Consider the following 13287-nt stretch of genomic DNA (forward strand, 5'->3'; position numbering starts at 1 on the left):
ACGTGAATGAAAGGATATATGACAGAAATATAAAAGCAGGAATTACAGTATAGATATACAAATGACATTTTACAGATCAAGGCTGTTGAGGCATTGGTGGACTGGCAGTCAAAATAGGCTCAGGGAAATAACTTGAACGCACACAACTCCATTATTTTCTTATAATTTAAAAAAAAAAAAAAAGTTTCTGAATCTAAGCACGAAGAACATCATTATTTATTGTCTTTTTCACATGATAGTATACGTGTTATAAACATTTATATATTATTTGTCAATGTTCATTCATGTTATAAACATGTAATTTATTTTTAGAATTGCTTTTTGATGCTAATTCATTAAGTATATACTCATTATTTATTTTATTGAGTATTCTTTTTCAAATAACATTAACATGAATGATTATTATTATTATTTATATGGCTACACCATGGAGTCAAAAGACTCATTGTGGGAGATCCACACTATCCATTAACACGATACCTATGGTCCATCTCCTTAAACTAATTTACTGTTGGCTTAGTCGCAAACACCACTGGCAATCCATTATACTCATTCACACTCTCCAAGTAAAGAACCTAGTCTGCACACCTTTCCTAACCATACTTTTAGAAAACTTCCGAGTGTGAAACCTTGTTTCCCCTCTACTCCCCATGTATTGAAAAAATTCATTTCTGCTAATCTTATATAATCCCTTTAGTGACTTATAAATTTGTATCATATCCCTTCTCCTCCTAATTATCAGCTAAACACTGCAACTCACACGCCACCAATCTATCCTGATATGGAACATTCCATAGACATGTGACCAGCTTGGTCACTTGCTTCTGAATCCTCTTAACCACCTCCAGATCCCTACAAAATGCAGGTGACCAAACCTGTGCACAACAGTCAGTATGTGGCTGAGCTATAGCCTCATAAAGAGAGAAAATTGCCTCCATATCTTTACTTACAAGGGTGGTCTGAAAAGTTCTCGGCCTAACAATGAGAAAACAAATTTATAATTTCAAAATTATTTTTATTTTTCAACATAATCTCCCCTCAGACTAATACATTTATTCCAGCAATGCTCAAGCACCGTTATCCCGTCGCTGTGGTGGTTCCCAGTAAGATTTGCAAAATACCCCTCTACAGCTGCAATCACCTCTTGATTCAAAGAAAAACGCTGACCAGCGATGAAGAGTTTTAGTTTTGGAAAGAGACAGCATCAGAGGGAGCCAAATCTGGGGAACAGAGTGGATGTTCCAACAATTCATAGTGCAGATCCCTTAATTTTCCCATTGCCAAAACACCTTTGTGGGTAGTGCATTGTCCTGATGAAAATGATTTTTTCTTCTGCAAACCAGATCTTTTCTCGCGAATTTTTTCGTCTCGTCTGGTTAAAAGATTGGAATAATATTCCTCAGTTATTGTTTTACCCTTTTCAAGATAATTAATAAACAAAATGCCTTTAGCATCACAAAACACTGATGCCTTGATCTTTCCTGCTGATGGAACCAACTATGTCTTCTTTGGTGCTGAACAACTGGCTTCTGTCCACTGTTTTGATTGCTGTTTGGATTCTGGTGTGTAATGGTGAATCCAAGTCTCATCCATAGTAATAAATCGATGCACAAAATCAGTTTTATTCTTGTTAAAACACTCCAAGCACTGCTCAGAAATGTTCATGCAAGTGCGTTTTTGATTTACTGTGAGCATGTGCGGAACCCATCTTGCACAAAGCTTTTTCATTTGCAATTATTCATGCAAATATATCCTATTTTGAAATGCCTATAGTCTCAGCAATTTCATGCACTTTGACTTGCTGGTCATCCAATACCATATCGTGCACTTAATCAATGATTTCTGGTGTTGTTACACTTTTTGGACGTCCTTCACATGGATCATCTTCAAGGCTAGTACGGCTACGTGTAAACTCGGCAGCCCATTTCTTAATTGTCAAAAGCGAAGGAGAAGAGTGCCTATAAACTTTTATGAACTTCGAATGAATTTCTTTTGGCATTAAACATTCTTTTACAAAGAATTTTATAACCATACAATACTCAATTTTATCCATTTCAAGGGATACAGACACTTTTGCTTCATACAGCTGTATAAAACAAACTACTTGATAGAATAACTTGCAATTTCACATGGATGCTTATGACAGATGAACCAACTTAGAAAAAAAAAAAAAAATCTTGCCAATAATGTTGCCATCTGTGGTCGAGGCCGAGAACTTTTCAGACCACCCTCATATCCGTGTCTTCTTCAGTATCCAAGTAATCCTCTGAGTAATTCTGCTAACTCTTGCAATAAGTCCTCTGAATTTCAAATCTCTATCCCCCATCACCCTCAGATTCTTAGCCTCATCAATTTCCTGCAAACTATACCATCAATATGATACGAAGTGTGAAATCTTTTCATCCTGAAATGCATTACCTGACATTTTACAACATTAAATTGACAACCATTATCCTTTGTCCACACTGCCAATTTATTTAAATCATCTTGCAAGATAATTATATCACCTTTATCAACTATTGTCCTCTCCAGTTTTGCATCATCAACTAACAACTGAATACCCCACCCCTCAAATCTTGTGTTATATCATTAATGTACAAATTAAAGAGTAGTAGTCCTAGTACAGAGCCCTGGGGCACTCCACTAGTCACCCTCATTTGCCTTGATTCCACTCCACCATACACCACTCTCCAATCCCCCCCCCCATCCACACTGCCACCAGCAGCATATCCATTCCCATTTGCTCCAACTTATGTAATAATTTTCCATGTGGTATTCTGTCAAATGCCTTTGCAAAGTCCAACAGTATCATGGTATAGCTATTTCCTTTATCTACTTCCACTGTCACCTTATAAAATGTGAATAAATTACTGAGGCAGAAACTACCTTTTACAAAACCATGCTGCCCTCTATAGAGTATCATATTGCTATCCACCAATTCTGAATTTTATTTTTAACCAGCTTTACCAATACTCTATGACTCCAAAGATACTAACTGGTCTGTAATTTGCTACTTCTGTCTTGCAGCCACCTTTATGTAATGGAACTATCTTACTCTCTTTCCACTCCCCTGGAACCTTGACAGAGCTGAGACTTATTAAACAGATTCGTCAGAGGCATTACCAGTTCATTTGCAAGTTCTTATAGCAAACGAGCAGACATGCCATCCAGGCCTACTGCTGTAATTGTAATCACATTGATATTTTTCAATATACTGAGTACCTCCAGTTCATCTGCCTCAATTCTGACATCAGTAACTGTTGCCACCTAGATGATGTACCCTTGCAAAGAGCAATTTCTCAATCAGTGTAGAATCTATTTAATATGCAAAAGACCTCTCACAGAATATCTGGTTTGTATTCATTATAAAGAGCCAACAGGCTTCATTTTGGCGATATAAACACTATTTCAATTAAGGGGATATTAAATCCCACATTATTTTAAAACCGAATTGTTTTACTCACCTTTGCAATGAGTTGCCCGGTATTGTACTACGTACTAGGACTACTTCTATTAGCTCACACTAGTATTCGTCGATATTTTTATAGTTTACTATATTCGGCATGAAACTCTCTGATTCCAATCTCTGAGTTTCTTATTCCGTTTTATTGAAATCTGGTTTGTAGATAACATTAGTATATATTTATAGACTAAAAGCACTCTCGTATGCCAATGTGCACTTATTTAAAAGCTAATAACAACATGAGATGCATTTTTAAACAGGATTTATAATTTTTAATGTCGGTAACAGTTTATTGTTAGTATCAATAAACTGTTTTAGCTCATCTAAAACTATGTGAAACTATGATTCACATAGTTTTAGAAGCTTATGTTTTTCTGAGAGACAATGCTGAATATTTTCAAAATTCCTGGGATCATCGAAATATAAAAATTCTTCATAAAGATTACAGTCCTTTAAATACCTTTTCATTAAAAACCCTTTCAATAAAATACAGTGCACAATTATTGAACACATTTCTGTTTGTTTGTTTGTTTTTTTTTAATTTTATCTTTAAAACATATTTCAACAAACATGTTAGTGTGTGTAATTTTTGTGACTTCATCTACCAATGTTACAAATTTGATGTTGCAAGAAGGCCTTGTGTAAAATTTCTTGAAATTCCTGTGATATACTTGGAATCATTTGATAAACTTTTATAAAGTGTACTGAATTCGACTGCAAATATTTAGATAATATAGATGCACGCAAAAAATTCAGCAATAATAAATTACAGTTTACCATTTTTTTTTTAAAATGAGTGAGAAATCTAAAATAGTTTTGGCTTTATGGCTTGATCATGTTTGTTAAATTTATTGGATTCTGAAATTTCATGAAATGATTGTGGCATATCACAATAAAATGTAACATCTAAAGTGTTAAACTGACATAAGGTGTAGTTAAAGTTTTTGCCCACCAGTAGATTTCTCTGAAAAATAAAATGCATGCTAGTTTATTAAATTTGCTTCCCCACATTCCTAAGCTGCCAGAACAAATGGCACAAATGTATCCAATTTACCATCAAGATTGAAAGCAATAACTCTCTTCCTTTTCTAGATACACTTGTCACACATCTTGGCTCATGCAGTCTTTCCTTCACAGTCTACTGCAAACCTACATCATACACGCAAAGATTCATACTACCAATCAATGCAGAAATGAGGAGTCATCTGCACCTTCATACACAGAGTCTAATAATTTGCTCTGATGAGCAGGTGCTGAAGAAGGAATATGAAATTATTAGCCAAACCTTTATAAAGAATGAAAAAAAAAAAAAAAAAAAAAAAAAACAGTTCAAGTTCAGTTCAGGTCACAAGATTCTCCACAATAATGCCATGGCAGGTAAAAAAGATTACAAAAAGGCAATAGCCATACCATACATTAGGGGAATATCAGAAAAAAACAGACAGCACACTTCATAAATACAACATCAAGGCAACTTTCAAAACTTCCTACCAAATTAAAAAGTATACTTAGCTAATCCTTTCTTTAGTGTTACATGGTGATCAGTATTCATTTTTGAAACTACTTAAGTCAATTACCACATGGCCCAAAGATACAGTCAAAAAACTATTTCCGCACTATGCTCATTCCCCAAGAATTTACGGACTACCGAAAATTCACAAAGAAAACACACTGCTAAGGTCTATAGTTGAAGGAATAGATAGCCCAACTTATCACTTAGCCAAAAAATTAGTGGCAACACTCAAGGAGTTCATAGGTCATTTCTCCCTCCTATATCAAAAACACACAACACTTCATAAGCATCATCAAAGACATTACATTAAAAAAAAGATGATTTATTAGTCAATTCTGACGTCTCTGCCTTCTTTACAAATGTCCCAATCAATGACACAATCCTTCTTTTACAGAACAAATTCCCTCCAGATATCACGGCGCTCTTTGCGCATGTATTACATTCTGGTTATTTTGTATGGCAAAATGCTTCCTACCTACAAAAAGAAGGCACAGCCATGGGCTTGCCATTATCCCCCCCACCATTGCTAACTTTTACATGGAACATTTTGAGCACCTTGCTTTAGGTTTCTCCCCTTTAAAACCCAAAGTCTGGCTTAGCTATATTAACGATGTTTTTGCGATCTGGTCCCATAGTCGCCAGACACCAGACACATTCCTTAACCACCTAAACAAACAACACAAACAGTTCACAATTGAGATTGAAAAACAAAACACACTTCAGTTTATACGCTTGTCACACGTCTTCCTTCTGGCAATCTTTCTTTCATGGTTTACCGAAAACCGACACATACTGGCCAATATATATACACACATAAACTCCTACCACCACCCAACACAAAAACTAGGTGTCATCAATACTCTAAAAAATAGGGCTCTGAAAATCTGCTAAAAAACAAAGACAAACCAGACTACAACAAAACTATAACCATTCCTTACATTAAAGGGACATCAGACAAAATAAACACAGTACTACAAAAATACAACCTCAAAGCCAACTTTAAACCCCCCTGCAAAATTAAAAAGCTTACTCAACTCACCCAAAGACCCCCCCCCCTGCTGGCCCACCCTGGAGTATACCGTATTCATTGCACCTGTAACATACCATATATAGGAGAAACAGGACGCACAATTCCTATCAGACAAAAAGAACATAAACGACACATTAAATATAATAATTATGGTGAAACTGGCCTTTCTGATCATGCCCTGAACACCTTACATAGAATTGACTGGAAAAGCACCAGTTGTCTACATCACACCAAAACATGGTATGAACACAAATTTAAGGAAGCCTGTGAGATCATTATCAACCATCCCAATCTGAACAATAATGAAGGTCTAAAAATTCCATACATATGGAAGGCATATCTTCGATCCACGGAACCTTTCTCTCTAAGAACAACTATAAACAGGACTGTAGTAAATCCAGGATCCTAAATCAAAAATAACAATTGTAATACTAAAAATAGGACATCATTGTTACTGAAAGAAAACTATCTATAAGAAAAAAAATGTTTATTCATGTTATCTTAAATTAAATCTAGCTTGATGTAATTTATAAATTTTTTTTTTTTTCACTAGAGGTCATATGACAGTAGAATAACATGTGATCAAATCATTGGTTCTCTAGCTTATGGTTTATAATGTAACTCAGCTTGTCTTGTATATTTGTGTATGCTCCAGATGATGATCTTGATATGAAGATCGAAACGTTAGGATAATAAAAACAGTTAGTTATAACACGGTTGTAAAATCCATAATTTTGAAAATGTATAGTTAGCTAACCTAAAGATCCCCTTCATTACCTGCCCAGGTTTACAAAATCCAGTGCACTTCCAACTTATCTTACATAAGGGAAACAAGGAGCATAATTCCAAAAATTAAAGACGAACATAAATACAGCATTAAATTTCTTCCCTATGGAAAATCAGATCAGTTAGACCATGCACTCCAAACCTGTCACAGAATTAACTGGAAAGGCACCAAGTCACACAATGACACCAAAACTATTTAAAAGAAAATTCAAGGAAGCTTGTGTGAGTCATCATCTATTCTCAACAAGAATGATAGGTTAGTAATTCCAAGAGTCTCGAAGACCCATCTGCAACCTATATAGCATCTAGAACATAATGGAAGAACCCTAACACAAGAAAACCTTAAGACGACTGTAGAGATGCATTTGATATATTTCCACGGATTTTTTTTTTCATTTATTTATCTTTATTAATTTTTTGATCCTCTGTATGTTACCTGGTCTAGCCATAAATACTGTTACAACTTGAATAGTGCATAAACCTTTAATCTATCAGTAAATCATTTACAGCTTTCAGCACATACAAACCACATGTATAATGGATATATAGCAACATTCAATGTTGGAAATGTCTCCCTTTTGCCTTCATGCACGCCCAAAGTCCCTGAAGCCACATATCAATGGCGGCATTCACAATCCAAGAGAAGTGCTATGACTGCACACTCCAAATCCATCTTCAAAATGGTAATGCTGGGGTGTCGTTTCTTGCCGTCTACTCTCTCACATTCTAACCACAATTTGAAGTCCAATGGATTCAGATCGGGACTTCAAGATGGCAAATCAGATGGTGATATGTGGTCAGGCACATTCGCCTCTAACCACTGTTGTGTGGTCCTTGCCTTGTGTGCAGGGGCTGGGTCTTGTTGGAAGGCCACTGCCTAACGTGAAACACAGTGTTGTTTAGGGCCATCCCACAGGTTCCAGCATGGCATATTGATACACTTTGGTGGGGTTTTTCATTCCTTTCTCATAGAAATGCAACTTGGATATCCCTCCATGACATGTCATCTTCCCATCAAACCATCAATGATTGGGGGGATGACCTATCTGAATCCTGAGTGCTATGGTACATGCTGTGCAGCAATCCAGGGCATATACCCAATCATTTTGGCATTCAATGACACTTCAATGGTGAATATCTTCTTGGGTGTCCTCTGAGCCATAGGTTATACATCTCTTTTAATATGTCATATCTCTGGCTGTGTTATAAACTTTTTCCATGTCAAAGAATACTAAAATGGGATATTCTTGTTTTCAGGAATGCATTTTTTACCACTTGATAAATGGACTAAATGGCCTAAAGTCAAACAATCACTATAAAAGCCACATTGTGTATTGGAGTGAAGACTTAGAAAGTTTTTTTACCTTGGGTATACTATATGTTAAATGTACCAAGCAATTTTATAAACTTGGTTTTAATCCTTTTTCCCAAGTAAGCAAACAGACAAGTCAGTCAAGTTTGCACCTGAAAGGTGCAAACTTGACTGACTTGTCTGTTTGACTTGTCTGTTCATTGTTCAGGTCTGAGGCAACTCATGGTAAAGGTAGAGTAAGCTCTGATCACTTTCCCTTAGTATCTCCCCTAATGCAAAACACATCCCCTTGTGGAGATGTATGGTGCTATGCATTAAAGGAAAGGGCCACTATCCAGACCGGTTTCGACCTTTATTGTGGTCTCATCGGTGGGAGCTAGACCTTGGCATCTCTGGGTCTAGCTTATAATTATCTCAGGATGAGAGAAAAATGTAGAAAGTTTTTTTACCTTGGGTATGCTATACGTTAAATGTACCAAGCAATTTTATAAACTTGGTTTTAATCCTTTTTCCCAAGTAAGCAAACAGACAAGTAAGTCAAGTTTGCACCTGAACTATGTTCAGGTCTGAGGCAACTCGTGGTTGCCTCAGAAGTACATCTCCTTGCAAAGATGTACTTCTGAAAAAAGTACATCTTCGCAAGGGGATGTGCTTTGCATTATGTGAGATACTAAGGGAAAGTGATCAGAGCTTACTCCACCTTAACCATGAGTTGCCTCATACCTGAACATAGTTCAGGTGCAAACTTGTCTTACTTGGTCTGTTTGCTTACTTGGGAAAAAGGATTAAAACCAAGTTTATAAAATTGCTTGGTACATTTAACGTATAGTATACCCAAGGTAAAAAAACTTTCTACATCTTTCTCTCATCCTGAGATTTTTATTTATAAGGTCAAATCACCTTGTGGCAACAAGGTGATTTGACTTGTATAGGTAAAATTTATAAGCACTGCATTACTTCAACCTTGGCATCTCTGAGTCTGGCTCCCACTGATGAGACCACGATAAAGGTCGAAACCAGTCTGGGTAGTGGCCCTGTCCTTTAATGCATAGCATCATACATCTCCACAAGAGGATGTCCTTTGCATTAGGGGAGATACTAAGGGAAAGTGATTAGATCTTACTCCACCTTTACCACAAGTTGCTCAGACCTAAACATAGTTCAGGTGCAAACTTGACTTACTTGTCTGTTTGCTTACTTGGGAAAAATCATTAAAACCAAGTTTATAAAATTGCTTGGTACATTTAACGTGGAGAGAAGAGAAGTCTAGCATTAACAATTTTCTCTAATATTTCACAAAGGCAGCTGGTCAGAGCAATAGGTCGATAATTGTTTGCTTGGGTTGGATCATTTCCTGGTTCTGAGATAACAATGACAACAACTGAATTATGCAAAGAATCCAGAAACTCTTCCTCTATAAGTATTCTGTTATATATTAAGAGAAGGAGATTAACAGAAGATGATGAAATATTTTTATCACTTCATAATGGATGTTATCAAGACCTACTGCACTGGATGTGAGACAAAAAAAGAAAAAAAAAAAAAGAAAAAAGCTTTTTAGTTCCTCCTTAACAAATGACTGATTATACAGCTCAAATATATTGATTTATCCACTTTTCTCTTGTTGCTGTTTTAATATTAAAAATTCAGGAGGATGTGAAGCTATTGCTGAGATTCTGGCAAACTTTTCTTCCAAAGTGTCACAATAGTTTTGGGATCATCAACAACACATCCACTCTTAGGCAGACAAACAGTGGGTTCTGTATCTATCTATCTATCTATCTTTCATTTCCCAGATTTTATCCCATACAATTGTTGCATCGGTTGCTTGAGCAATTGATGAGGTGAAATGGATCCAAGATTGTTTTAGACTCTGATGTCTCAAATAACATGCTTTGGCCTGAGCACATTTAAAAGCTATTCAGTTTGATGTGATGAGGCATCTATGAAATATACTCCTACTTTGTCTTGATCTTTTTTTTGGGTGACTGATACTCTGAGTTCTACCAAAGATTTGGAATCAAGATGATGTTTTTCAAAATAAGGCTGTTGCTGACTGGAAAATACAATCAGTTGCATATTTTTCTGCTTCAATGATAGGTCTTTCATTGACTATATCAGCATTAAATTTGGCCAGATGGTAAAAAGGCATTCCATTTCTCAAATGGGGATCTCTGTAGCAGAGTATGGTTATTGTGAAGACATTCTGCAAGGAACAGGAAAATGATAGCTTCTGTATATGTTCTCTTCAAAATCCCATCTGAGCAGTGGACAAATGGCAGGGGAGCAGATTTTAAGATCTGATGCAGAATATGAGTGGGTAGGCATATGGAAGAATGTATCAAGTCCATTATTCAATAGGGAGAGGTCGTTATTGTCAATGACCCACTCAATTATACAACTTCGTACATTTGTGTTGGTACAATCCCACACAGTGTTGTGCCTATTAAATTCACTAATAAGAAGTATGGGCTCAGGCAATTGCAATATGAGATTATCATATTGCATTTCATTTATCTCATAACCTGATGGTAAATAAACTGAACAAACTGTAATAAGAAATCCCACAGATAAGTGAATCGCTGCTGCTTCCAGAGCAGTATTAAGCTGGACATGATGGACAGGAGTATGACTGCCCAATAGTATACTCCTTCATAAACAGAACCATCTCCCATTCTGTCTTTGCATACAGCAGCAAATTCTCTAAGGTCAGGTTCTTATTAGGTTTATTATTATTATTATTATTAATGTTATTGCAGACAATCCCACTAGCCGACTGATCCTGGCAGGGCCATCCATAACCAACCATCTTGCTGAAGCAGAGGCTAAAATAGTACATGACTACCAGGATCCCCTTTTCTGGATGTCCATGGGTCGAACTGCCAAGCAAACATGGTGGCATGGAATTGAATCTCAGAAATGGTGGTCTGGAAGAAAGAAAGGATAATAAAGGAGACTCAAGCAAAGAATACAGGGAAAAAAGAGGAAGAATGAAAAGGACCAGTACCATCACTGGGAAGTTCCCTCCACCACGAAAAGGTGCTGTACATAGGGAAAACATAGTGTATTTTCTTAATTTTAAGTAATTACTCCAACACGTGTTTTTGTTTTCATACATTATTCTACACAATGAATGCTGACCATCTTGAAAGAAAAAACATTCTATGGTTCTGCCTTCCACCTTCTGCAACTGGATCGTCAACTTTTGGTTCCTTCCTATGAGTAATGGTGGATGGTCTTCTCCTCTCCTCCGATTTCTCCAAAAGTTTCCTTGGAGAAAGTATTCTGTACTTTCACTCCCTCTTTTCCTCCTGTATATAAATGACTGCTATCATCCTACCCATAGCTTTGCATTTGATGGACACTTCATTCCTCTATTTGACAAACCTTGTAGTGCCCAGCTGCTAGAACCCTCAAGATCCATAATGATCAATATCCTGAACTCTGACCCGAAGTCTACAAGGTTGTCCTTGTAGACTTCAATGCCACCAAAAATCAGTCCTGTCTGATCTCTTGCAAGAAAGAGTTTGCATCTCTTCCTCTAACTTTCAATAATATATCCTGATATCCAAACATCATCAGATTTACTTCTTGGACTGATCTACATTTCCAACCTTTTGCATAAACACATCTCAACTATAGCTTCTGCAGTCACCAATAAACTCAGTAAACATTTCCACTACTTCACACCTTTACAGCTGCTAACTCTATATAAATCCCAAATCTCCCTAGACATGGAATATTGCTCACATATTTTGGGTGGTGTGTGCCAAAATCCTCTGCAAGATGGCTTGATGCTATCCAGAAGAGGAAATCCACTAAATTAATGATCTCTCTCTCTCTCTCATACATCCACTTCAATCCTTCTCCAATACATGTGTAGTTTCTGCCTTATGACTGTTCTACAGATAATTTCACAGTTAGAGCTCTGCTGAAATCACCACTATCATTCCTCCAAAACTTTAAGAACAAGAGCTGCTGCTGATAACCACATTCATTTACAATCCAGCTTGAAACTTGCCAAACCAACTTCTGTGTCTTCTCTTTCATTCCATCTATGTATGTTCATTGGAACAGCATCCCCCACTCTGCCTTCCTCAAAGAATAAAACCTTCAGCTGTTTCAAAGAAACCATGAACAGATTCTTCCTTTCTTCTTATCTTCAAGCACATAGCATTGATATGCTATAGGTTTTGCAAACTTTCATATGTGTGGTCAGATATTCAAAAAATGGAGGTGACAGGCTTTTTCATCTTAGAAACTTGGGTTCTTCATCCCACAGTTTTTTTGGTCAGAAAAAACTCATGTAACTGACAGCCACATTACCAGTTTCGATGTCTCAATGGCCTATCACAACCAAGTTACTTGTCTGTGACAGGTTACTGTCTAACATTCAAGGAATGGAAACTCCCACCCACTAACAGACACCTCATCTCATCTCACCTTCCTATTTCCCTCTTTTACCTTGCGATGTCGAGGGTTTATTAATCACTAACAGACACTTAAATATTAATTCATACTACTACCATCATCTTGAAAAAAAAATGGCATTATAAAAATCATAACAGATAAAGTGCTAGAGACATTTTGCTGTAATGACATCATTCTGTAAAAAAAAGTTATAATGCATCTTAAAGACTCTCAACAGTAAAAATCTTATACAATTTTTTTCTTAAAAAAAAACAAGGTTATTAAATTCCTTTCCTAATAGCATAGAGACTAAAAGGGAACATGCAGATTCTCGGAAAAGGAAATATACTCCAAAATGCCAGTAGTTACATTAAAGAACAATTAAAGAATAAAATCAATACTTAATAAATACCCAGTACAAACTACCTATAAACCAATATTCATACTAGTTCTTATAAAGATGACATCTATTCATTATCAGTATCAGAAGTATACAGGATACACTGCCAATGTAATTTTTCCTATTATGGAGTCTCTCAGATATGCAACTAAATAAAGAGAACACCAAAACACATATTTATTAATTACAGAAAAATGAATTCATAGACAACTACAATTAAAAAGATGGCACTTTAGAAATGACAGACTATTCTGAGAATCTGCATGTTCTGTACAGTTTACATATTCCCAGTTTATATAAAATTTTGGTGCAAAAAATAGAGACTGTTATACTCTTTCAAAAACAACAACAAAACCAGCCACATGACAACACC

At 36.2% G+C, this 13287-nt stretch overlaps 1 protein-coding gene across 1 annotated transcript in view; it reads right to left on the reverse strand.

Annotated features, from left to right (window-relative positions):
• The window catches only part of Bap60 (Brahma-associated protein 60), a 280469-nt gene that overhangs the window by 244291 nt on the left and 22891 nt on the right, over positions 1–13287 (reverse strand). The gene's annotated exons all lie outside the window — the stretch shown is intronic.

The sequence above is a fragment of the Typopeltis vanoorti genome, chromosome 13 (genome assembly GCF_054136105.1).
Source record: "Typopeltis vanoorti isolate ZY-2024b chromosome 13, IOZ_Tvanoo_1.0, whole genome shotgun sequence".
Classification (NCBI taxonomy): domain Eukaryota; kingdom Metazoa; phylum Arthropoda; class Arachnida; order Uropygi; family Thelyphonidae; genus Typopeltis; species Typopeltis vanoorti.